The sequence below is a fragment of the Lepisma saccharinum genome, chromosome 15, assembly GCF_977018435.1.
Source record: "Lepisma saccharinum chromosome 15, izLepSacc3.1, whole genome shotgun sequence".
Lineage (NCBI taxonomy): Eukaryota > Metazoa > Arthropoda > Insecta > Zygentoma > Lepismatidae > Lepisma > Lepisma saccharinum.
This window is the reverse complement of record NC_139243.1, coordinates 77,227,669-77,254,986: the sequence shown is the minus strand read 5'-3', so window position 1 is coordinate 77,254,986 and position 27,318 is coordinate 77,227,669. Positions and strand designations below refer to the sequence as shown.

The 27,318-nt window shown below is 38.1% G+C and overlaps 1 long non-coding RNA gene across 2 annotated transcripts in view; it reads left to right on the top strand.

Annotated features, from left to right (window-relative positions):
* The window catches only part of LOC145999514 (uncharacterized), a 95,114-nt gene extending 68,687 nt beyond the window's left edge, over nucleotides 1-26,427 (top strand). The window contains exons 1-3 of one of the 2 annotated variants that reach the window (XR_014443409.1): nucleotides 18,071-18,209; nucleotides 20,464-20,587; nucleotides 26,323-26,427. This is a non-coding gene — a long non-coding RNA (uncharacterized LOC145999514). Of the gene's footprint in view, nucleotides 1-18,070; nucleotides 18,210-20,463; nucleotides 20,588-26,322 lie in introns of those variants that run through there. The other variant, XR_014443410.1, reaches the window with a different exon arrangement.
* The last annotated feature ends 891 nt before the right edge of the window (nucleotides 26,428-27,318 follow it).

The window sequence follows — 27,318 nt, the reverse complement described above, 5'->3', positions numbered from 1 at the left end:
GAACTGACGTTGTCGTTGTACTAGTGCTTTCTGAATCGGTCGGCATTGTGACTTTTCTTTCTGCTATAGGCTGATTACATTCACTAAGGATACACGGAATTTCTATTTGTCTACGCGATGCAATTCTTTCGCTACGTCGTGTCTCTTTTATTTCTTGATCAGACATCCAAGTATTTCCAAAGTCATAGTTTCAACAATTTCAATCATTGGTGAGATGCTCTCTCACTTTTACTACTACTTTTGGTGAGATGCCTTCTTACCTTTACTACTACTTTTGGTGAGATGCCCCGCACCTCCACCATTTAATATGTCACGAACCCTGACTCGAACCATAGACTTCCAAGTCTACCACTAGGCTACCCTCAGAGTCCGTGGGACATATGTTTGCCGGGGCTCACCAGGGATCGCACAGCCACTGCGCTCACCGGTCACAGAACTAGGTTCTTGGGCTGTACACTCTTTTCTCATCTGTACTCCCGGCAGAAGAGCACAAGATACAAAGAGAAAAGGGCAATTATGGGGGTTCCACCACTTAACTTCTAGGAGTTAAGAATTTAAAGCAATTGGCATTCACCATTAGACACTATTTCTATAACTATGATAACTATGACGGTTGGAAAGGAACTTGTATGCATTACCTTCTGAAATCAAGATGAATAAAAGAGAAACACAAAGATAAACTTAATAAATGTATATTCTTTGGGTTAATATTAATTACAATATGATCGTATACATGCACGCTGAATATATCTTCAAGCGTGTTTCTGGGTAATGTCCTATAGACATTTCTAAGAGAATCTTCCTTCTCTTCCTTTGAAGGTTTGGTTACATGGGCTCTCTGGCCTACTGTTACATAAAAATATACAAAAACACATACATTACCTTTTCAGCTATGCTTCTAGTGAAGTTGGCTTCATAACTCAGGCTTGGAACCTGAGTTCGAACTAAAGACTCTGAATACAATCTTCTCTCTGACGCTGAACTGAGAACGGGACTTTAACTGTCTGACTAACTCTTAAGGCAAAGACGAACTCTCTCTCTGGCTCTGACTTCTGAAGGCAAAACCTAAGCTTTTATACAACTACAAAAAGGCTTGTCACTGGGTGGGGTCGTTTATTAACGCCATCTGACTGACGTATTATTCTTTGAACTCTGACGTATGGTAAATCCTAAGAAATAGCAATTTTCTAAAGAATGGGGAAAGTTCCTATTACCATATATGAAAGGTTAATACGTTTGGCCTTTTGGGTTTGGAAGGTGGATGAGGAAATTATGGAAATCAATCATTCTGTTTGGCACATGAATGGTGTAACCTTATCAACTCTGCAAACAAACAGGAAGCTCTTTCTTTCTATCTGCGGCTGAGCTGGGATAACCCTTGACAGCGTGTGTTTTCCCTCCGGAAGACAAACAATGCCAGTCACCAACCACAGCGGGCAGACCTCTGACATATGCGGTAAACTTGTATCCTGTTATGGCTTGGTGCCAAGTTGATAAGCAAGTGTTTTCCTTGTCGAAGCAACTCTTCTAAGCCGCTTAAAAACTTACCATTGCCGGCTGGGCAATGCAAAATATAAAGGAAAGATATGGTTAAAGGGATATGGTAGTCGGAATAAAGTATTGAGTTCGATTCTGGTGGGCGACTGAAATTCTGGGTGTGACAATACTAATGTGCCTCCCGATCGTAATATTATCTGCTCTCCTAACACTCGCGATATTAACTTTATAAACACACACTTTCGATATTGATCGATCTCAATACTAAGCACTTGATCTTCTGTTAGTGACAAATTCTGCTGTATCCACCGATGCAGTTGTATCGATGTTGGTTTTTGTCGCACATTCGTGAAGACCAATTTCACAGTATTCACTCGCCGTACAGACATGGTTCAGAACACAGAAGGTAGACTTAACCGGAATTTCACTCGCTTGCACGTAAATGCTCGACACGGACCGCACGTAGAGACGATGCACCGCGTGCCAGTGCTGGCAGCGAACTGTACCACTCGGCCACAGGGTCGGGTGTCATTAAACGAATATATGGTCAATGGTAAAGCACAGCTATCATTTTCAGGTTTGGCAATGTATTAAATAATTAATTGTGATACATTTATTTTTCCTACAAGATACTTTGTGTGAACCCTACTTTGAGATTCCTCTCTAGGGTCTGTTATCGCTTTAATCTGTGCTTTTAAAATAAAATTTGTCACAATATTAAAGAAGATATAAGCTTATGAACGCCTAACACAAATGTATTTCAGTTGCTGGCTGTCTACTGTATAGTGGAAGATTTATTCTCAAAGGAGGTGAATGATTTATACATTTCGCCATCTGAAATAGTTTCTGTTGAGCTTAGGAATCGATCTTGCGACCCCTGTAAGTGTCACACACGATACCACTACACCACAGAAACCACTTGTACTCAACATGTAGTTTAAAAATATGAAAGTCAACTATTTAGATCTTTTTGTTTAACAAAATCTCGTATTCGTAATCACTATTAGTTATGTGAAGAGGCCGCGGTGGCTCAGTCGGTAACGCGTCTGACTACAATGCTCAAGGTTCCGGGTTCGATACCCGGGCGGTTCAAATCAGGGAACTTTTCTAACGTAACGTTGGAAGCGGTCCCGGCGCCCACCCAGCGTCGAATAACATGGGTACCTGGGGGAAACCCTAGGGGGTAAAGGCGGTCAGATGCGTGATGCTGATCACATCACCCCCACTCACGACCGGATCAAGAAAGTGTGGGGCGTTATCCCCACAACCCCCTATGCGCCTTCATGGCGTGGTGCTATGCACAGGGGAGCGCTTTACTTTACTTTTTTTTAATTATTAGTTATGTGAAACGTGCGGGGAATTACTGATGGTTGTGCAAGCAGTGCGTTCGTGTGTTCATTCGAAGTCCTGAGAAACGTTGGAGAATGAAGAGAGGCCAAGCACAAGGCTTTTCTATCTCACGAGTTGGAGAGAGAAGGACACCTCACAAATAAAGCTGGGTATTTACAATTTCATTTTGCGTGATTTGAGAAATAAGGATACGAGAATTTGTTAAATTAAAAGATTTATGCTGTGGGATTGTCATTGTTCGAACTTTACGTTCAGTAGGGGAGAGTCGTACAGTACCGGCCACCTTAAGCTTATTGATTATAACTGATAAAGGATTAGGAGATAGTCGGATTGAACATAGTAATATGATACCTCAATTTATACTTCAAGGAACACGGGTTTAATTTCTCTGAAATGTTTTCAGAACTACAAGATATATACAAAAAACGAAAAACTGAATTTTCAATGAGTGGAAAAATTGTCGTCCAGTATCGGCCAGTCAATATTTTAATTTTAGGTTGTGGTAACTGTTGATAAATGCTTCAGTTTTATGAAGAAACTGTGAACTATGTGCACAAAGGTATGGTAGTTAACAAATGTGGAAATAAAGTCTGTTAAAGCAGAGTTGAAATCGCATATTATCAATAGTCACAATATATATATATATATATATATATATATATATATATATATATATATATATATATATTCTTGGTCTACGCATTCAACATGTGCGAAACTCCACATTCGGTACAGTGAACCCAATCTTCCTCAAAGCACTCTAGACAAATTATGCATTGTTCAGTTCCTACAGTTGTCTTCTTTGTCTTCTAATTTACCGAGGGGCATCCATAAACGTATTGTCCAAGTCTTTCATATACGAAAGTAATTGTTTTTCCATTTCGTCATCAAACGTCTTCTTAAATCTGCCTATCTGAGGTGTCAGGTCCACAACCATACTACGTTGAATTGCTCCCAATCTATCTCCTATCGTGCTTCTTGGTAAACAATATACTACCTGCTTGTCTTGCTGTCATTTTGTTTGACATTACCCCATTTACTGCCACTTTCATGGCCTCTTCAGTCCATTTACCTCTTTAGTTGTCCTCCTCGTCTGCCATCTTACTCTGAAAACAAAAGCAAGCAGGACTGTAGTAGGTGCGTACGAATTATGTATGGCCGATACTGGACGACACTTCGCTGGCCGATACTGTACGATCATTAGGTGGTGACAAAAGATCCGATTACACGTTGTTTATAATCAATTTGCTAAACTATTTACAGGTTTTCGTATACTTATAGAATACCGATAAACTGAATCTGACAATAAAATCAAACACTTACCTCGAACATGAATACCAGGGCCCCAGAAATAACTTCTCTCACGCAGCCACTTGACTCTTCACAGAAACACAGGCACAGCTCTCACAATACTGCGTGAAAGCAGGTGATCCCGAACTATAGCGCACACAAATACATAACCTTCCCCCCTTCTCCTGTGAACTACTACTATGTAGCGTCAAATGTCCGAACTAGAAATTGACCGATACTGTAGGACGGTCGGTACTGTACGACTGTCCTCTACTACTGGCATCCGTGATGTTGTGGTAACCTGCTCGACTTCTATGACAGGGGTCGTAAGATCGATGCCCAACCCTGGCAGAATTTTTTTCAAGAGGTGAAAAGCGTTTCACGAAATATTTCTTCAGATTCATAGAAAAGACTTTCACTTCTTCCGAGACTTGGAAACCTTAAATTCGGACAGCTATCTAAATTGAAGCAGACAATCAGATACCACGTGACAGACGCAGAAATCAGATAGGAAGCATAGATTAGTCATCGCTAGGGCTGGGAAGTTGATGACTTGTAGAATAACCTAAAACTAATTTTTAAAAATTGTCTAAAATAATTTTCGCACTGAAAATGAAAGCTTGATTTTTAAATAAATTAAAAGAGAGTCGTTGAATAATTCGCTGTTTGGTGGTTTAAACTACTGAAGCAAATTGATTAAAGTAGTTAAGTGCTAATTTAGTTTTCTCTATTTTAACTTCAAGCATAACATGCACTGCAACTCTTTTTCTATAAATCATTCACCTCCTTTCAGAATGATACAATAGACGTCCAGCGACTGAAATATATTTGTGTTTCGCGTACATGATTATGTCTTCTTTAATTTTGTGACTAATTTTATTTTAAAGGCACAGATTAAAGCGATAACAGAGACTAGCAAGGGAATCTCAAAGTAGGGTTCACACAACGTATCTTAAGTTTGGAGTAGGAAAAATAAATGTATCACAATTAATTATTTAATACATTGCCAAACTTGAAAATGATAGTTGTGCTTTTCCATTGACCATATATTCGTTTAATGACGAACTTGCTTAAACGACCATGTCAGGAAATTTAAATCTACAAGTTATGCTAACAGATGCATTTAAAATTCACGAAACCACAAGGAAGGAGAAACATAAGCCATAAAAGGCAAAAACTACTGAAAATGACTTAAAAGCCAAAAGATGGCCGACTGATTCTAGCTGAAGGCAAACGGACTGATATTAGGTTTATCATTGTTTTGTAGACTCAGAAAAGACGAGCCATAGTCAGCACATTCCTTGTTTGACCAAATAGTATCTGTTAGAATACGACAACAATTTAGGTATTTTTCGATCCAAATTGATAAATGTTAGTGCCAGAATGAAGAAACAAATACATTGTGTTGCTGGAAACATTCGTCGATTTCAACACGGAATTATTTTTGGCGAACATTCTGGAACAAAATTATTCAACTCAGTGCCGTATCTAGGTTTGTGGAGGCCCCTGGACAAAATGTTTTGTGGGGCCCCCCCTTTTTTTTATTATTTTTTACTAGAATCTTTATTAACTCCATATGTTAACCAAAATTTTCAGCAGTTGAAATGCTAGACCTGCTTTTTGAATCAGTAGTCATTCACAATCGATGATATCGCAGATAGGTTTGCAGGGAGAATAGCGCAGGAAAATAAAGTTACAGGGCGAAATTTGTAGCGCTATAGCAGCAGTAAAATTCTGCGTCTAAATGTCTACAGTATATTATGAAGAGTGAACACCGTAACTACAATATATATAGTAAATACTAAATGGGTTCAGACGCAAACAGAGAACTGAGCAGTAGACTGTACTTACGTACATAATTTATTATAAATAATATTATTTGCAATTAAGAGTAAATATATCACTATATACGCACGGTCCATCTACTGGACAATTACCGACAGGTTCGTTGTGGAAATTGTAGTAAGTACACTTTCTGCAAGAAAATTCCCAAAGGCTTAACACTTATAGTACACACACTTTTCTTGACTTTTTCGCCGAAAATTCATCTACTATATCATCGAAGTCCAATTCACGAAGAAGTTCATGTTCAATGCTTAATAAACAAAGATTGGATAAGCGATCCTGTCCCATGGCAGTACGAAGCCTGTTTTTCACTAATTTAATTTTTGAGAAAGATCTTTCTCCGCTGCAGTTTGTTACCGTAAGAATTTCGACATTGGGAAATGTACTGTGGAACGAGTCCTTACATACAAAATTACGGTATACATAGACAGTTCCATTGGGATGTCTTCCTGATGTTTGACATTGCTACTGCTTACTAGGTATGCAAACTGTATCAGCTCATTCTCTAGCGAGGGTTCCAGATCATCCTCGTAGATGCTCGCGATCTGCAGATGTAATTTGTAATGGAGTTGCCAATTTTTTACCCTAGAAAACTCCACACTTCTTATACGATGTTATTAACGAAAGAAAGTTATGTACTTCGTAGGATTATTTATTATCTTAATCGTATCTGAGAATTGATTGTTTGAATAAGTGTGCCTTATTTCCACACCACAGCCAAATCAATCCATGGTATAAAGTATACTGAGCTTCAGATATCTACAAATAGATCGACTGAGAGCTGTGCTACAATTGGATCCAGAAGAGTGTAGACATACGACTATATTGAAGATCTTTTGATTTTTAAAATACAACTTCTTATGTAATTTTTCACAAGCATAGCCAGCTGGTTAAAATATTTATTTGGTGGAGGCCCTTCACAGCTTCCTTTTGGTGGGGGCCCCGGGGCAATTGCCCCAGTTAATTGCCCAGAGGTTAATCCGGCCGATTCAACTTAATTACTAAACTCCATGCTCAATGTATCTGATGCCATACTTAAAAAAAAAAAAAAAAAAAAAAAAACGAGAAAATTGGAGAGCTTTGGATTTGAACCCGTGACCCTTAATTATTTGAGAAAGATATTTGTGAAACCAGTACTTTACCAATACTCTACAACATCGCATGTAGCAAAACTTTTGAAACGTGTTGATGATTGTTCAAGCTACCACTTTTCAATGCGACGAACACATCTGCAAATTGCGAGATTCTTTAATTTTCCCTCATTGCACAGTACTTTGCAAGATATTGTTATTTTTATTTGCATAAACTATTCGTAATTATGTCCTTTTGTGTTCAAACGTGACAGCAATTTCCACCAGGTGTATCACGAGCGAGTGCAGTGTTTCCAACCTCACAACAGTTTCTCTGATTCCTATTTTAAAATGGCGAATCGCAAGTATTCTCGTAAGTTATTCCTCATACTTGAGTTTTTCATATTGTTCTCTATTAATATGTTGAGCAATTATAGTTTCTGACTTCATATTATGAAAAATAATGTAAATCTTTCACCACAGGGTTTCTCGCATAGTAGAGGGACATGCAGTAAAGTTGGCTACTGTCTGCTCGTTCTCAAGAGCTATGTTGCCAAATTAACGAATTCTGGACTTAGAAAACTCTCAGGGCGGTCACGTAACTCTTCCAGAAGTGTACATGAGGAGGGCATGGAAATTGCCTTGCAATTTTGAGCCACAGTTTTGAAGAAATATCCAGATTATATACTTCTTGCTTCTCTTGTGTTTGAATTATTGTTTAATTAGGTTTATTAATGGCTCACTACTCTGCTCCTTTTGGCTATTCACGAAGATAAGGATGAGAAATGATATGATGAAATATTGAAAGGACATTCACAAACAAAGTCCATGCCCATACAAGAATTCGAAACCGGCACATGGCGCCGTACCGCGCTGCGCTAACCACTCCGTCAAGGATGTCGCCGCGTTAACATGAATACGTCTTCAGAACAAAAGTTTCCAAATAACCCTTGATGCGAAGCATCATATTTTACAACATATAACTGTTAACATGTGGTATTGCGAATTGCTTCATAAAGTTTTGAAAGAAATCCTGCACGATTGTCAAAGCACCTTTGCACAATTTGCATTTTCAGATGTTTATGAATGGGAATGAAATCTACAGTGAAATTCGACTGTTCTATATACAGTGATTTTTACTGTCGAGTCATCCGTAAAGCTGTGTCTAAAACACCAGGCAGTGAGAGCGCGTCTGCCGGCATTTAGACCCACAGATGTACGCTGATTTGCCACTGGACGCATCAATGTTCAGATAGATGGTGTCCCGTTTGTGGCGTGTTAAAGTGTTAAAAACGTGTTTTTTAGATTGTTTTGTTTAGTTTACATGTTACTGGGGCTTTCTTGCAGTCTAATAATGCCACGCAATCCGTAGAATTTAAATCAAGGAATTTTTGCGTGCAACTTTTACGTCATTACGAATTCTTGTAGGGAAGTTAGAAGGCGTTTTGCAGCAGAATTCCCAGATGTTCCCGTTCCATACAGAGAAAATGCTCGAAAACTTGTGAATTTATGAAAACTGGGTCTGTTCTTCATAAGAAGCGAAGGGTGAAACGGTATGCACTTACTGAGGGGAAACTAGACGACGTTGGAGCCCAATTGAAACGTACAAGGTAAAGTTTCCCGTGCAAATAGCATTTTAGCATGAATGCACATTTAGGGAAAGTGGGGGTAGGGCCCCACACATTCCTAATCTCGCCCATTTTGTAGGTGATATGATCAGCACGATGCTCCAGCCGCCTTTAACCCCCCCCCCCGGTTAGTGTTGCCCCAGGTTATTTTATCAATATAAAGCTTGATTGATTGAATAAGTTTATTTTACATCGCGTTTTGTGCCTCTAGGCTAATTTGCGAAGATGGGGATGGGTGATGAAATGATGAAATTGATGAATGGACATTCACAAACAATCAAGCCCGAGCGGGAATCGAACCCGGGACCCTTGGCGTCGCAGCGCGATATGCTAACCACTCGGCTATAGGGTCCAGCTTATCAATATAAAGAAAACTCAAATCAACCAACCCTTATGAATTTATCATATCATCACTTATCTAGACGATTAACCGGGAAATGCCAGGAAAGCGAAATGAAATAAGGAAAATCAATCAATCCATTATTCAAACACTACGTTTCGAGTGAGAGCTTCTTCTCTCGTATTTAGGTGAAAATATTTATTTTTGACGGTGGTGGAATCGAACCTACCATTGACCTATTAAAACACTAGACAAAGAATAATATCAAAATAAAATTGCATGCTGATATGCAGGGTTATTCAAAAGTCGATTTAATACCCCTATAAAAACATTCTGGCATTGGTTTCTCACACCTGGAAAATGAGACAATGACAATCATGCAGTCATAACTTTTTCTGATTAATGATAGGTTTAAAAAACCTTCACCATTGCACTTCTCGTGAAATTCAAGCCTGATCTGATATGTCATATCGCCACCTTCCGATTTAAACAATTTTGAGCTGAATTCAATATGGCGGCTACCAATATGGCGAACGTCTTCTTGGAACGCACCAATATAGTTTCCGCTAGGCATAATCTGTTTGTACCCAGCCTAAGTCCTTTACATTTTATAGAGGAATGTTAATGGGACTTTTCTATCACCCTGTAAAACCATTTCGCTAATATACAGATATTTTACACTGTATTTTTATTTTCACGAACTGGCATCACATTTTGCAGCTCTTGTAATCATCTAATGTGAGAACGACGGACTGAGAAGAATCGCAATCGTGTAGATTTTCTCGTTCTGTCAACTTTTCTATTCATTTCTTTGCATAGGACTATCAATATTTAACAGTGAATGTTTCTTTACAATAACCTGTGAGAATCTGTCAGTTTCTCAGAAGTCCGACGAGTTGTCACAATTATTCGATTCCGTTTCTAAGCATGAGATGATGCCTGTATCATTAACAAGTTTACATTTCAGAATTTAATGCAAATCTTTGAGTTATAGTATTAAATGTGACAATGGTATTGTTAAGCGGGGGAGGGGTGACAATTCAGTTTTGTTGCAGAGGACACTTGGAGTCTAGTGGGGAAAGATACCGTTTGAAACCTGGAAAGCGACATACAGTATATTGTTAATCGATATTCCACGCCAAGTAAACTTATCGAACTATTATTACGTGTGTTATTACTACCTTCTGAAAATATTGACCGGCCACTTCCGCTGCTTATTTCTTCCAGTTGCGATACTAAGTGGTGATTTGCGTGTAGATTAACGTCGGAGGACATGCGCCAACTGGGTGACGTTGTTTCGAACATTCAATAGTCACTGTTTCTCTCTTGGAAGACTGGAAGAGATATGTCAATATCACCTCATAGTGCTGGTATCATCAATACCGAAATGTGTTGAACGAGCACTCAAAAATCACACAGGTAAGTTTGATGACAACTGGTTACAAGTGTTTGTGTGCGAGAGAGAGAGAGAGAGAGAGAGAGAGAGAGAGTAAATGATTACCTCCCGTTTCGCCGAATCTTCCAGAGACAAATATCTCAAACTAAGCCAAATTTTCTGCGAAATGGGAGTTCCCGTTTTGCCGAATCAAATTTCGCCAAATTTTCTGAATCGAGATAAATTTCCTTCTGCCGGGAAATTTCAGAAACTGAAGGGGCAAAATACGAGCGGCTGGAGACAGCATTAGCTCCTTGGAAAATACATGCTAACAGAACCAAACCTGACCTGCCTATCCTATCCACGTAGACATTAGCATGTAAACAGGTTGGGCAGGTTAACTTTGGTGTATGTAACCTATTATATGCATACGTGGATAGGTTAGGCGCTGTTAGCATGTATTTTCAAGTTGCTGCTAATGCTATCCCTAGCCGCTCGTGAAAAAATGTTCTACCAAGTTAAAAGCTTATTATACATTTTCATTGACGATGAAAGTGAATGTAGCTATACTAGATTTAGATAATCGGATATCAGAAACTCGTTGTAAATGCAATGCATGCTCATTTTATTGTTTTCAAAGGGAAGCAGTGCTACATTTCTTGTGGTGAATTAAATCATAAAAATAACATTTTTTCTTTCCAACTCTGTTTTCTGAGAAAAATGTCAGCAAGAAATTTAATACTTTAATACTCTGATACTTCAATCAATTAACAAAAACATAGTATTTGAAAAACGACCAAATATTTGGGGGCGAACTCGTTATTAACAACACAATGAAACACGGTGAGAAAAGGGGAAGACACGGAGTAAATAGTATTTCGGGGTAACGTACAGTAACGATAAGAACCTGTCAAGAACCTGTCCTTACCTTCCCCCTTTCCCTCCCGATGCAGCGGTTCCTGAGTTGGGAACATCCACTTCAAACATTCCATGTGAAAATATCGGTTCCTGAATTGGGATTTCCTTAGTTGGGCATCGATAGTCTGTTCCTCCACCATATAATCGAGTTTTTAGAATCTCAGCCGAATGAGTGAAAGTAGGAGTTTTCCTGCATGGCAGGGCAGGAAAATCAATAGCGATATGCAGTAACATTTTATTGAAACAAGTATTTGAAAAATTTTACCACTCCGATGGCGCAGTTGTAATCAAGGGGTCCCGGATTCGATACCTCCTGAAGGCACAAGTGGTTCGCATCCCACTTTAAACTGTAGGTCCAGCCCCGATTAGCCTTCCTATACATAAAACTTGACTGAAAACCAAAGCTCAAACTCATCATCCGATAATTTAATATTGTATTCATCAATCCTAATCCAATCTGTGACTGGCAAAATCAATATTGGTTAGGAAAGATGAAGTTATCTAGGCTTCTTGTTAGTGGTTGCCACAAGGGAAGAGGAAAATAGGTGCCTTAAGCTTTGATTCGTCATTTGCGAAACTTTGTTACATAATGTAAAGAGCATACAAAAAGGTTCCTGTACGAAATGGAATGTGGAAATTAATATTAAACTATCTGTAATCGATTCATACAATTTTTTGAGCAATGAAATAATTAATACAATTATAATAATGCCCACATGTGCAAAATGATCTACGTAACCAGTTCAATGTCTATATATTGTTCAAAAGTCTTCCTTTACAGCAAGTAGGATCCGAGAGAGACTCAGAGCTGGTTGGTGTGCGGCGTATTCCCCGATCAGCATTTCTTTGCTAGCATATAGTCTCTTCCCGCCGTAAAACCAGACAACAGCTTGATCTAAAAAATAACCGCGGGTGTTAATTTAGGTTCCAAAATTGAAAACTATTAATAATTTTCCAAAACTCCTCCACCACCACCACCGCCATCATTTGTTTTAATATTTTTAAATATTAGGGAACTAGACACCACATTAATGTATTCGCAGAGTTTGCAGAATGGAATTGTCATTCAAATTAAATTATAGAATTAACTGGCACAGTAGTTGTGGGTGTGCATTTACAACGTCATGATTGACCTATACTCTGTTCCGGGAATTTGTGGAGCAAGGCCGCGCATAAGGGTAGATAATGGGAGAAATCGAGTGGGTGAAGCAGAGCATTGCGTGCTGCTGGAATTGCCTCTAGTAGCTGCAAACAGCTCGCAGCTGCAACCACGTTATCCCCCTCCACGCACTCACTTTCCCCTCACGCGTTCATTGATGAAACCCTCTCATGTCACTACTTACGCAGAACACATTTTTCGTTCGCTTGCTGTAGAGATTCCTTGGGCAGAGTATAGGTGAGCTGAAGGAGTAGTGAAGAGTCAAACGCAAAGTAATGTACAGATATCCAACCTATGATCCTGCATTAGCGGCCGATCTGCTATCAATTTACACTCTGTCGCAGTTATCTCTGGAGCAAGCGAACGAAAAGTAGTCTCTGCGTAAGTAGTGGAGCGAGACGGCTCCATAACGCAAATAGTGACGTAGGCAACCGCTTAAGGAAATCCATTTATTGACTGCACGCATGTTGGTGTCTTATATCAAGGAGCGGTAAACATCAATCGACTTCATTAGCTGGGGTCCCGCATTGTAATCGATGGTTGTTAGGGTAAACAGAGTCGTTTGTTTGGCTGAGTAGCGATCCATTACGCAGTGAACCTTTTGAAGGTTTTGGTATGTTGTTCAGGTAATACTCCATGCCGGGAATCTGTGGGGCAAGGCCTGCACATAATGGTAGAGGAGGGGAGACAACGAGTGAAAGCTGTTGCAAAGGCTTATTAGTGCAGTCACTTTTCTTCTTCCACGCAATCCTGTTCCCTCTCACGAGTTCATTACTCAAGGCTTCTCAGTATGGCTAGTGTTAGTTCGGGCGTAATTAATTCACGAAAAGTAATGCTTTTGTGATAAAGCAGAGGCACTTTCAATTTCAGTTCACTCCATAATGTGGACAAATTTAACATATTTAGAAAATAATTTCAGTACCTTTTTTGCGATTGAACTTAAACAAAAATGACATAGTTAAATTTGCATTAATTCGTTAGAAATAACTGAATACTTTAAATGTTTCATTTCCAGAAGTATAGGAGATAGCAATAAGTGTCGACTTTAGGGGGCGCAAGCCACTTTTGTGCCCCCCACAATTTCTCAATCCATTTTACATAAAAATAATATTATTGTTGTCAATCTTGCCCTCAATATTTACGTGAGGTTTGCGCGTCTGAGTCTAACGTTAGAAGCTGGCAAAACTCTCGGTGGCGGTGTCCTCATCGCCATAAAGAAAAATGTAATCCTGTACTGGTCGATGCTCTTTTACACGAACAAAGGATTGGCAGTTTAATTACAATGTTTAAAACAGAATCTGGTAGCGAATGTTACATGTGTGTAGTTTATATTCAACCTGCATCTCCCGTGGCCCTATACGAAAACTTCTTTAGTCATATAACTGCACATTACCCTCTGGGTAGACCGTTGGTCATTGCCTGTGATTTCAACATCCCTGAAATTAAAAATTTCAACACGGAGTTGCTCACGTTAGGCGCACAATGTCGCGAAATGAAATATTTCCTCGATTTCAACGACCTGAAAAGCAAAAATTCCATCCAGAACGCCAATAGTAGAATATTGAAAATACTAAAATATTTCTCCAAGAGCCTCTGGTAAGCGAAGATAAACATTATCTGGCTCTAGGAATAACTTTAACACAAACCATGCCTAAGCAAAGAGCTTTAAATCCAAACATCCAACGATATAATTTCAAGAAAGCAGATTTCATTAATATGTATCGGAAACTCGAATTAGCTGACTGGGACCAACTAAAAGAATGCGAAGACGTAGATATTGCCGTTGTTAAATTTTATGAAATGATCGAAACCATTTTTAATGAATGTGTTCCATGCTCTCGCTCCTCTGTAATAAAAATCTTACCCATGTTGGTTCACGCGGGAAATTATTAAAAATCTGAAAGCAAAATCACGTGACCACAAAAAATGGAAACAAAGAATGGGAAATGTAACACATCACGAAATTAAGTATAAAATCTTAAGAACGAAATGAAAATGGGAGATCAGTAAAGCTTACCAAAGCTATATTGAAATTTCAGAAATTAATCTTGCTCACGACACTAACCAGTTTTGGTCCTTCATTAAAAATCAAAGAAAAAATCCACCCGTGCAGCCAACTAAGTATAATGATAAAACCATTGACGATAATGAAAGTATCCAAGATCTCTTTGCAAAGTATTTTGAATCCGTATATCCCAAAGAACCATTTTTCTACAAGGATCCGCATCCTAATGTAAACATGAACTCACTTCCTAGTATGTTAAATATCTCTGAAATATCACTAAATGAAATTGAGGAAGCCATTAAGAAACTCAAACCTAAAAAACCTGCCGGCCCTGATTCAATCCTCCCTTATGTAATTAAAGGATGTTCGGAAATTCTTAAGTACCCTCTTCACACCCTTTTCAACTTGGCTATCAGAACTTCGAGATTTCCAGCAATGTGGAAAACAACTGAAATCTGTCCGATTCCCAAAGTCGTTGGTAAGGCTGACATATGTAACTACAGGCCTATTGCAAAATTGTCAGTACCAGCAAAACTCTTCGAGCAGATAATATACAAACATATATATTTTCATATTAAACCCATTCTTTCCCCCCAAACAGCACGGATTTGTCCCAAAGCGCTCAACCGTAACTAATCTTGTCGAACTCACAAGTATAGCTAATAATGCACCCAGTATAGCTAATAAAGGGCAAGTTGACGTTTTATATACAGACTTTTCATAGGCATTCGACACGGTTCACCACCATATATTAATACAGAAATTAGCCAACAATAGCCTTTCTCCTCCACTTGTAACCCTTCTTTCTTCCTACCTGCAGAACCGCCGACAATATGTTGTGTATCAAGGCATCAGATCAACCGAATACGTGGCCAGTTCAGGAGTCGCACAGGGGTCGAACCTTGGTCCCTTGCTATATTTAATTTTTATAAACTATTTGCCAGAACTACTCACAAAACCTGAGACATTAATATTTACTGATGATGTTAAAATATATAAAAATATCGAAAACGCTGATGACTGTACAATATTACATGAAGAGCTGAATAACTTGCTTCAGTGGTGTGAAATTAATAAAGTCAGCCTAAACCTAAAGAAATGTAAACTTGTATCATTCACCCACAACAGACACCCTATTCATTGAATTTTGCTTTTCATTCAGCTTGTAAGGCTATATCCAACAGTTTAGCGTCATTTACTATTGTATTGTCTCTGTGTTCCCTTTGCTTCTATAATCTAATAATTAATTTCTTCTCACATTTGTTCTTAAATGCAAAATGTATATTGCGTCATTCATATTTATTGTTAATTTTCTTGTTTATGTAATGGTGTCATCCCATATTGAACACTGTAATTGGGTATGAGCCTGTTGTGTTTCAATTAAATAAATAAATAATGATTCAACGTTTGAGTTCACATGTAGAGGAATGTTGAGGACTATTACCTTTGGTGCGACCGGTCCCTGATTTGATTACCGATGGGGGATACAGACTTTCTCTATTTCCACTGTCTCCTGGAAATAACTCGGTTATATAGCGAGTAATGATATTTTGTGATCATGAAATGACACTCACAAGAAATACCCAAGCACAAGCCAGAATTCGAACCCGGGACCCCTGGCGTCGTACCGCACTGTGCTAACCATTCTGCCACTGAGGTCGATGCGATTACATAGGTACGTCTTCAGAGCAGAAGTTTCAGGATTTCCTTGATCACACTTTCCAACGTATAACATGAGGTAATGTGAATTGCTTCATAGACTTTTGAAGGAAATCCTGCACGATTCGCAAAGCACCTTTGTACACTTTGCATTCTCAGATGTTTATGAATGGCAATCCAATCCAAAGTGAAATTCAAACGTTCTATATACAGTGCCTTTCACGTAAGAGTCGTCCGTAGAGCTGCCGCTGGTGCGCCGGACAGTGACAGCGCGTCTACCGGCAATTAGACCCACAGCTGTACGCTGACTTTGGTACTGGACGCTTCGGTGCTTCAGTTTCTAGATAGCTAGTGTCCAGTTTGCACGAGTTTGTCGCGTGTTAATGAGTTAACAAGTGTTTTAGATTGTTTTGTTTTAGTTTCGTATTACTTGTCCTTTTCTGCTGTCTAATAATGTCACGCAATATGTACAATTTGAAACAACTCATTTTTATCTACGACATCATTACGAATTCTTGTAGGGAAGTTAGAACGCGGTTTGCATCAGAATTCCCAGATGTTCCTGTTCCACACAGAGAAAACTTGTGAGCAAATTTAGGGAAACAGGGTCTGTTTTTTATAAGAAGCCAAGGGTGAAACGGCGTGAGTTTACTGAGGAGAAACTAGACGACGTTGGAGCCCGATTGGAACGTAGAAGATAAAGTTATCCGTTCAAATAGCACCGTGCCATGAAGGCACATTTAGGGAAAGTGGGGGTAGGACCCACACATTCTTCATCTAGGCCATTTTGGAGGTGATGTGATCAGCACCACGCTCCGGCCGCCTTTGCCCCCACCCCTCGGCAGGGTTGCCCCCAAGTACTTTTATCAATTTAAATAAAAATCAAATCAACCAACCCTTACCAATTTAATCATATCATCACTCATCTTGATGATTAACCAGAATTGCCAGGAAAGCGAAATGAAAAAAACCAAATCAATCAATCGATTATTCTAGCTCTACGTGTCGAGAGAGCGCCTGTTCTCTCGTCTTCAGGTGAAAATATCTCTATTTGATTGTGGTGGGATCGAACCTGCGACAGACCTATCAAAAGCACTAGACAAACGATTCAAAGGTCCCTTTAAAGTCCCCTCTGGAACTGCATTCTCACATCTGGAAAATGAGACATTTCGTTACAATCATGCCGTCTATTTCTTGATTAAAGATAGATTTATAAATCTTTCACCATTGCATATCTCGTGTCATTCTAGCCTGAACTGATATATCACATAGCCCATTATCATTTAAAAATTTTGAGTTGAATTCAACATGGCGACCACCAATATGGCGGACATCTTTTTGAAACACACCAATATTATTTCCCGTAGTCTTACTGTTTCTTTCAAGATCAATTGTATCCATCCTAAGTCATTGACATTTTATAAAGCGATGTTAATGGGACTTTTGAATCACCCTGTAGCCATTTCGCTAATATTCACATATTTACTACTGCATTTTCATTCTCGCGAATTGGCATCTCATTTTGCAGCTATTCTTGTAAGCATCTAATGTGAGAACGACGAACTGAGAATGATTCCAATCCTCTTGATTATCTCGTCCTGTCATTATATGGAGTTTACATTTTAGAATGTAATGAAAATCTTTGAGTTCCAGTAATCAATGTGACAATGGTATTGTTAAGCGGGGGAGGGATGAGAATTGAGCTTTTTTGCAAAGGACACTTGGAGTCTAGTGAGGAAAAGTACCGTTAATTCGAAACCTGGGGAGCGACATACAGTATACTGCTAATCGATATTCCAGGCCAAGTAAACTTGTAGAACTATTATTACGCTTGTTATTAGTACGTGCTGAAAATATTGACCGGCCAGTTGGACTGCTTGTTTCATCCAGTTGCGATAGTAAGTGGTGATTTGCGTGTGCATTAAAGACGGGGGCATGCGCCAACTGGGTGACGTTGTATTGAACATTCCATAGTCACTATTTCTCTCTTGGTAGAAACATGTCAATATCGCCTCATGCTGCTGGTATCATCAATACTGAGGAATGTTCGACTAACACTCAAAATTCAGCCAGGTAACTTTGATGACAATTGCTTATAAGTGTGTGTGTGTGTGTGAGAGAGAGAGAGAGAGAGAGAGAGAGAGAGAGAGAGAGAGAGAGAGAGAGAGAGAGAGAGAATTGCCTCCAGTTTTATTTCCCATTCAAGATTTCCCAACTCAGGAACTCTGGAAATTCTAATGAGAACTGTACCATCTCAAAAACTGGTTTTCACCAGTTGGATATTTCAATGAAATGTCTTCCCAACTCAGAACGTCCTACTAATTGTCTCCGGGGATGATGAATTGACGTTTGGAACAGTTTTTATTAGGCACATCTAACCTATAACCTACGTGCTTGATTGATTGATTAATTTGCTTTATTTTACTTCGCTTTTTTGTCACAGTTGGCTAATTGCGAAGATGGGTATGAGAGATATGTATGAAATTGATAAATGGGCACTCACAATCATCCATGCGCAATCCAGGATTCGAACCCGAGACTCCTTGCGTCGTAGCGCAATGTGCTAGCCTCTCCGCCACGAGGGCCTAACCTACGTGCAAAATATCTGCGATATAGGTACTCATAAAATTCTGAGAGGAAAGTTGGATGTCCCGTAATGCACAATACTTTATTTCTGCAAATGGATATGTACAATATGTACTTATTAGTATTTCAGGATGACGTGCAGTAACGATGAGAACCTCTCAGTCCTTACCTCCCCCCCTTCCCTCCAGAGGGAGCGGTTCATGAGTTGGGAACATTTCACTTCTAACATTCCGCTTGAAAATATCACTTTCTCAGTTGGGAACTCTCGTCATAGTTCCTGAATTGGGACGTCCTGAGTTGGGACATCACCAGTCTTTTTCTCCGGGTGGTGATCCACTTTTAAAATCCCAACGAACGAGTGAAGGAAGAGTTTTTCTTGAAAGGATGCCCACTCACCTACTTGATAGGCACAGATAAGTCAATAGCTACATAAAGCAACATTTTCTTCAAATATTTTCTTTATATATTGTTGTAATCCCATCTTTACCAGGGATCTGAGGTCACAGGGATGCTTCAATAAAACATTTAGGTAGAGCTTAAATATACTTGTGAGTTGAACCTGCTCCGACTAAGAGGAAGGAGATATGGAAGATTGAATTTAAGGTTATTTACGCTTGCTCATACCTGGCAGGCGAATGATGTTCTTGTCCAGATGCTTCTTGCAGACCGAATTACAACAATATATAACAAACCTTATCATCCGAAAACGTAATAATGTCTTCATCAATCCTAATCTATTCTGTGACTAGCAAAATCAATATTGGTTAGGAAAGATGGAGTTTCTTAGGTTTCTTGTCAGTGGTCGCTATTATGGTCCCACAAGGGAAGAGGTAAATAGGTGCCTTAAGCTTAGTTTCGTCATTAACGAACTTTCTTCCATGATGCAAAAAGCACACAAAAATTTCCTTGTATGAAATTGAATGTGCAAATTAATATTAAACATTCTGTAATCGAATCAAACATTTTTTTACCAATATAACAATTAATATAAGTTTAACAATGCCCACGATAGGTTGCAAAATGATTAACGTAACAAATACAGTCACGGCCACTTCTCTGCTGTGTCAATCCCATTGAGAGTATATGGGGCTGCCACAACCCAGAAGTCTACGTGACTGTACAATGTCTTACCAGTGATGCAAGCGTTTTCGTTTTACCAAGTAGGCTTCAAAGCAGACTCTGAGATCGACGTTATAGTGAAATAGAAAAATTGATACCTTCTGATTTGTATAGTATTCCTCATAGTGCGATGTATGTAGCCACGTTATTATTAACCATTATTTCATTTATCGTATTTTCTTACTTACTGGTCCTGTCTGATTGTGTTCTCGTAACATTTATTTCTGTAGTGAGGGAGAATTTGTGAAACTTCTTACATTACGCCACGCTCTCATCTGGGGAGAGCCCTAAATCCCATATCATCGCCAGTGTTCCTGCTGGTGTGTATTGACGTCATTATATTGGCATTAACTTTATGGGCCTGTATCAAGATATCCGGGCAGAAAATAGAATTTCAAATAGATATAGTACCTATTTGCTTGTTAATAGTAGACTTTTGTTTGCATTCTTTTGAAGTCTGTGAAGGGTTATTATTGAACGATTCTATTCTACGATGAGAGGTATTTTTGCTTGTTTGAATGTTGGAATATATCCATACCATAAATTCTCGTAATACATAGTCACCCCACTAAATCAACCAATGAATGGGTGTGTGTAACAGTCGTTTTGTTTTTCTCTACAGAATTCAACTCCCAGTTCATCTTCTATAATAAACCTGTATGGTTTATCAGCGCAATCAATTGATCTTCTGGAGACTGAGCCATAGCAGGGGCACTCACGTGCCTCCTTTCTTTCTGCGTTAAGAGGTGAGTGCAAATGACTTGTATGCTGACGTATGTACAATATGAACAGAACAGATTGTTGAAGTCATGCAGGATCTGCAATGTTGAATTCAGATGCTTGAAAATGAGGTTAATGTAATGATTACTTGGAAAGCAAAATCAACGAAATGTTAACTAACAGGAAAAATAAAAGTATCAAAGATTTATATAAAGGTTTAAGTGGATTTAGGGAAAAGTTGCAACCTACAGTAATCTTAAAAAAAGATCAAAACGTTGAATTTTTGGATGACCCAAGCGATATTCATATGGATGGAAGAACTGCTTTAGGGACCCTTGAAATGTCATGTAGGAGAGTCCCGTTATTTTCACCCTGAAAGGTGGCATACTTTTGAAATAAATCTTATATTAGGGCTTTTAAAATCTAGTTATTATACTCGCATGTGTAGCTATTCGAAATTCGACGGCTAGGTCAATTTGTTGGGTAGGGTATCCTTGGTTTATCATAATTACTATTGCTTAATTCTGAAAATACTGACCGGACGTTTCCACCCCTCTCTTTCCTTCTGTGCGGCAACTAAATAGTAGCTTGCGAACAAGATATCCCGCCGGAAAATAGAATTTCAAATAGATATATATATATTTTTTATTGAACTCAACAGGTACTGTACACACCTAATTACAGAGCCCATATGAAGGGCCCATAGTGAATACAATTACATATATTTTTTTAATATATATATATATATGTATATATATTAACGCACACATACATATATATAGCTATATATATATATCCACATCTATGCACACTCACACGTACATAAAATATATTTAAAATTATTTTATATATATAGACACTTTATCACATAATTTCATTATTAAATTATGTGTTTAAGTTTAGGCCATTGTGTTAATAGTGACTTTACTGAGGACCCTTAGGTTCATAAAAATGATGTCAATGGTGTTATTCTTGATTAGTAGTTTATTGTAACTGGTGCACATTCTCCGCAATGGATTTCTTTTTAATTTCCGATCTAGCCTTCTTTATAAGAAAAACTACCTTCTTGAGTCTATTTTTCAACAACGGGATTCGAAAATTTATCTGGCAGAGTAGATGTTCAGCATCTATTTCGTGATTGGACAACTTCCACAAGAAAAACTATTTCCTGTAACGTTCTTCTATGACAGTTTTGTAAACCGACATTCATATATTATGTTGTAGTAGTTTTCTAATGAGGGGTAAACTTTCTGAAATTTGTTATTTTAAAAATCTAAGAAATCTCTATTGGACTCTATCAATTGCTGCACTGTAATCTGCTGTGTCTGTATTCCATGTAACTGATGTATATTCCAGTTTTGGTCTTACATATGAATAATACACAACTTTTAGTGTCTCTATACTCTTGAAATCCCTCTCCATTCTAAGAATAAACCCAAGGTTCTTGCACGCTTCACTAACTACTTTTTCTACGTGTTTATTAAAAGTAAGATTTGAATAAAAAATAACCCCTAAATCCTTGACTATAAAATGTCTTGCTAGAGTAATGTTGTATATTTGATACTAAAATTCAACTGGGATTTTCTTTCGAGTGTATGTTACAAAATGGCATTTATTGATATTTAGTGTTAAATCATTGTTTATTCTTCACGTTTCTAACTTTGTAATATCATTTTGAAGTTGAACACTGTCATCTTGTTTGCTTATTTTCCTGTAAAATTTCAGGTCATCTGCAAACAGAAATTTGTATGAATTTTCAAATGAATCAGGCACGTCGTCAATAAGTAATGTGAAAACAAGTGGCCCCACGTTAGACCCCTGAGGTACTCCTGAGGTGACCCTTATCTCTGAAGATGTGTGGCCTTTATACGTTACGTACTGCTTACGGTTCTGCAAATAGGAAGCGAAAAATTGGCGCAGCGGTTCAGAAATATTGAAGCATGCTAATTTACTTAACCCTCGGATGCATGTCACTTTTTTTTTACAACTTTACATATGTGGGGTCAATTTGACCCCAATGCAATTATGCATTTAAATCAGTACGACAGAGAAATAGTTCAGCTAATATGGTTTATTGATCAATAATTTCTCTGAATATAACATAGGAAACAATTACACTTTTATTATTATTATTTAACCCCCCCCCCAAAAAAATAACAATGTATTGACAATTCACTCTTCTACATATTAATGGTAGTTACACTTCGCTCGCAATTATCAGAACTTCAGTTGACCTGAGAAACAGTATTTTAGAGATAACACAATACAGCACTAAATATTCTTTTTTCTAGAAAAAATAAATTAAAAAAAATAGGAATAAAAAAATAATAATAAAAAAAATAAAAAGAAGAATGTGCCGGCCTCTCATGGCAATTAAATACATCTCACTCACATTCTGAGCACACCACACTCACACTGTTGTGGACCTTGCACAGAGGTTTCCCACATCTTCTGCAACGTTCCGTCGTCTTCCTGTCCTCTTGTCTTGTGCAGACCTGGCATCTTACTCTTTTCTTTGAAGATCTATCCTCCAGTCTCTGTGCCTGCCTTACTACGCCGCAAAGTTTCATTTCCTCGGTTACTAGTTTCTTCAGGTTCAAGCTTTGGCACCTCCCCCGCATGTGAGGAAGAATCAACTCATTCACCAACTCGATAAGGAACATACGGTGTCTGTGACTGACGCCTGAATTGTAATCAGAATGCTGTGACAAGTAGCATGTGTATTCATTGAGAATGCTTACATTGCTTACATTATAAAAGAAAGCCATTGGCCATCGACGTGTCTATCTTCTGCTGGTGTATGTTTGAACCAGTTTCTCCATGGCGTCCACTCCACTCTTTGTTTGGTTGTAAAACTGTATGATTTCTGGCTTCTTCTTAGAATCATCATCATCAATATGTATGTCATGATGCATGGTGCTGAGTAGAATGACATTTTTGTTTTTCTTCGGATCTCATTTTCATGAAAGGCCAATTGTGATGTGCAAGGCTGTCTTGTCTTGATATTGGTAAGTGCAGGTTTTCGTATGATGCTGTGTGCAGCAGTATGACGGCTTGCTTTCCACTGAATTCCGTTCTTTGAGATCATGCCGAAAGGTTCATGGTCAACTGTTGCATCATCCTCTTCACGGTCTTCACTGCTTATGTCTGTTTCAACATCACTGCTCTCTTTCGGAACCTCTTCCGCTTCTGTAACACCATCCTCTTGGTCAAAACTGTCCGTGTAACTGGCAACACCGTCATCGTCTTCTTCTAGCAGCTCGTGAATTTTATTCAGAGTTAATCCTCGTGTGGTCACTACTGCCAGTGTCACTTTCAATGTAATACACAGACTCTTTTAGAGTGGTACAAAACAGCACTAAGAAAGTACCTGGTCACAAACACAATGTGACGATCTACGCTGTCGGCAAACTCTTCGTATGCAACAATGAAATGTAAACGACGAACTGTAGAAATACCGACCGACTCACAAGCCGCCTCGTTACACAATAACTGATGGCTTGTTTCTCCTCGATCCGCCAAATACTTCTGCGCATGCGCACTTTGCAGTGAGTCATGGCAGGATGAGTGGTTGACCTTGAAATGATTGCGTTTAGTTTGGGCATAATTGAACATATATTTAGGATCAATTTCCCTTTATGAATGTTTTCCTGCTGTTTTCAGGCTGGGGTCAAAATGACCCCACACATGGAAAGGAGGGGTATTGTTAAAAAAAAGTTAAAAACATAATTAAAAATAAATTGTAAGAAATTTATTTATACATGTTCCTATAGCTGAAGTAGCATGGTAAGATGTCACAGAAAATCAGATTTTTTTATTTAGATTTTATTATAATACCAGGAAAAAAAAACAGATAGTGGGGTCAAAATGACCCCACACATGCATCCGAGGGTTAATAGGATATTGTGGTTAACAAAGTCGAACGCTTTGCGTCAACTTGACCTCCTTCGTCCAAGGTTGAAATTATAAAATTGGTAATATCGAAGAGATTAGTCAACACTGATCTATGTGATACAATGCCATGCTGAAACGATGATATTACAGGTTTCACGTGGGTAAATATGTAACTGTGCATGATTTTTTCGAATATTTTTGCTGGGGCTGATAGTATACTTATTGGTCGGTAGTTTTGTACGTCATTAGTCTTATTGGTTTTGGGAATTGGACAAATTGCCGTGGCTTTCCATTTTTCAGGAAACTTTTGCTTTGCAAGAATTAAATTGAAAATTAGATATAATGGGTATTTTAAGACATCACTGCCACCTTGAACTACATAGGGCGGTATCTTGTCCAGTCCGACTGATTTCTTAGGTTTTAAGTTTTTAATTGCCTTTTGTATGTCTTCAATTCCTATCTCTGTAATATTAAGTATATCCAAATTTTCATATTGTTTATGGTTAGGCAATACTTTCATGTCATATCTAGGGGGATCTTTTTTATACACCGACTGAAAATGCTGTGCAAAAGCTTCGACTACTGAACGTCGGTCTGACAAGACTTTATCTTTGAACTGTACAGGAACTTTGTTGTTTTTCTTACGTTTATTTGTAACAAACGACCAAAACTGGGTGTTATCTTTTGCAATATTTATTTCCGAATTGACAACATAACTGTTGTATGCATCAATAATTCCCTTACTAACTATTGTTCGAAATTCGCTAAATTTATTGTAGTGGTATCGAAAGTCTACCGCCTGTTTTCTCCACTTCTTGTGGTGGTAATGTAACCTACTTATATTTTTAATAATGCTGCTCGTAAACCAACACGAGTATTGTCTTTTGCGACTTTTCTTTAAGGGGACACATTCATCGAATATTTTATATATAATTTCATAAAACACGTCTGTAGCCGCATCAACGTCATTCTGCATTCAATATATCCCAATTCGTGTTAAGCAGCTTGTGATAGATTGATGGAAAGTCGGCCTTACTGAAGTTGTACTGTAGCTTACGACAAGTTTTATCGCGGGTTTCTTTCACATGATTAATATCTAGTAGCAGCGAGGGATGGTGTGTGTCTTCAGGAACTAGTGGCTGTGTGTTTCGTGTTACTGTTATTCCCTGCCCATTTGTCAAAATCAAGTTGAGTGTCTTTCCGTTATTATTCTTTACGTCATTTAAGCTTGTTAAGTCAGAGAAGTTTATGAAATTGTGCAATTCTAAATAAGGTCCAGTGGAAGTAGTTAAGTCATAATTGGAATCAGTTATGTCAGGGAGATTAAAGTCGCCGGCCAAGAGGAGTTTAACTTTATCAGGTTTACAGTGCATTTCTATGAAACTAAAGAATTCGCAGTAAGTATTACAGTTGCTACCGGGTGCTATGTACACTACACAAATATACAACATTTAGATGCCTTGAATTAACACCTTAACGAGGATGCAGTCTATGTTTGGATCTAAACGAGGAGAGTCGACTAACACACTCTTAAATTTGCATTTTATCGCTAAAGCTACTCCTTCCCCTTTTTCTTTTCCTGTTATCAGGAAATAGTACCTTTTATCAACTAATAGTACCCATTAGCCTGTTAATAGTAGACTTTTTGTTTGTATTATTTTGAAGTTTCTGAAGGAATATTATTGAAGGATTCTATTCTACGATGAGATATATTGTTGCCTGTTTGAATGGTGCAATATATCAATTTCATCAAATTTCATAATGAGTAGTCGTGGCTTTCTGGAGAGGAGACATTTGAACCAATGTTCCCCTAATAGATCAACCAATGAATGGGTGTGTATAACAGTCGTTTTGTTTCTCTCCACAGAATTCAAATCCCAGTTCATCTTCTATAATAAACCTGTATGGTCAATTGATCTTCTGGTGACTGAGCCATAGCAGGGGCACTCCCGTGCCTCCTTTCTTGCTGGGTTAAGAGGTGAGTGCAAATTACTTGTGTGCCGGCGTATCTACAATGTAAGATAGACAGATTGTTGAAGTCGTGCAGGATCAGAAATGATGAGTTCAGATGGTTAAAAATAACGTTCAAGTAATGATTACTTGGAAAGCAAAATCAACGAAAATTTTAACTAACAGCCAAACTGAAAGTATTAGAGATTTATATTAAGGTTCAAATTAATTTAGGAAAGAGTTGCAACCTACAGTAATCTTAATAAAACATCAAAACGTTGAGTTTTTGGGTGATCCAAGCAATATTTGAAATACATGGAGGAACTACTTTAGTGAACTTTAAGATAATCATAAAGAAGATAAATCAGAAGTAAATTAAGTACACACAGTAGAACCTTTTGTTCCAGCCCCTAACTTGACAGAAATTAAAAATGCTATTAAATATTAAGAGGCTGAAGAATAGCAAAGCATCTGGCATTGATTTAATACCAGCTGAGTTAATGAAATATGGTGGAAATTCGTTAATATGTCCAATTCAATGTCCTTGTTATTTTGTTTTAAAAAGGTGATAAAACGAAATGCAATAATAACCGTTTATTTTCTCTCCTCTCATCATCATATAAAACATCATCTACCATTCTTTTAAAAATACTAACCCCATATGCTAATGAAAATATGAGTGATTGTGGACTTAAAGGTAACAGATCAACTATAGATCATATTTTTCACATCGGACAGACACTTAAGAAAGGTGTAATTGGAAACCACTCTTAAAATATTTCCAGATTGCCATTTTTGTCCTCCGGTATGATTTTAATGGTTAAAAGGCCAAAATATGTGAAATATTTATTTTTATAACTCCTCCCCTTAGAATTAAGATATGTACTATTCTCCGTTAGATATAGCCCTTCAC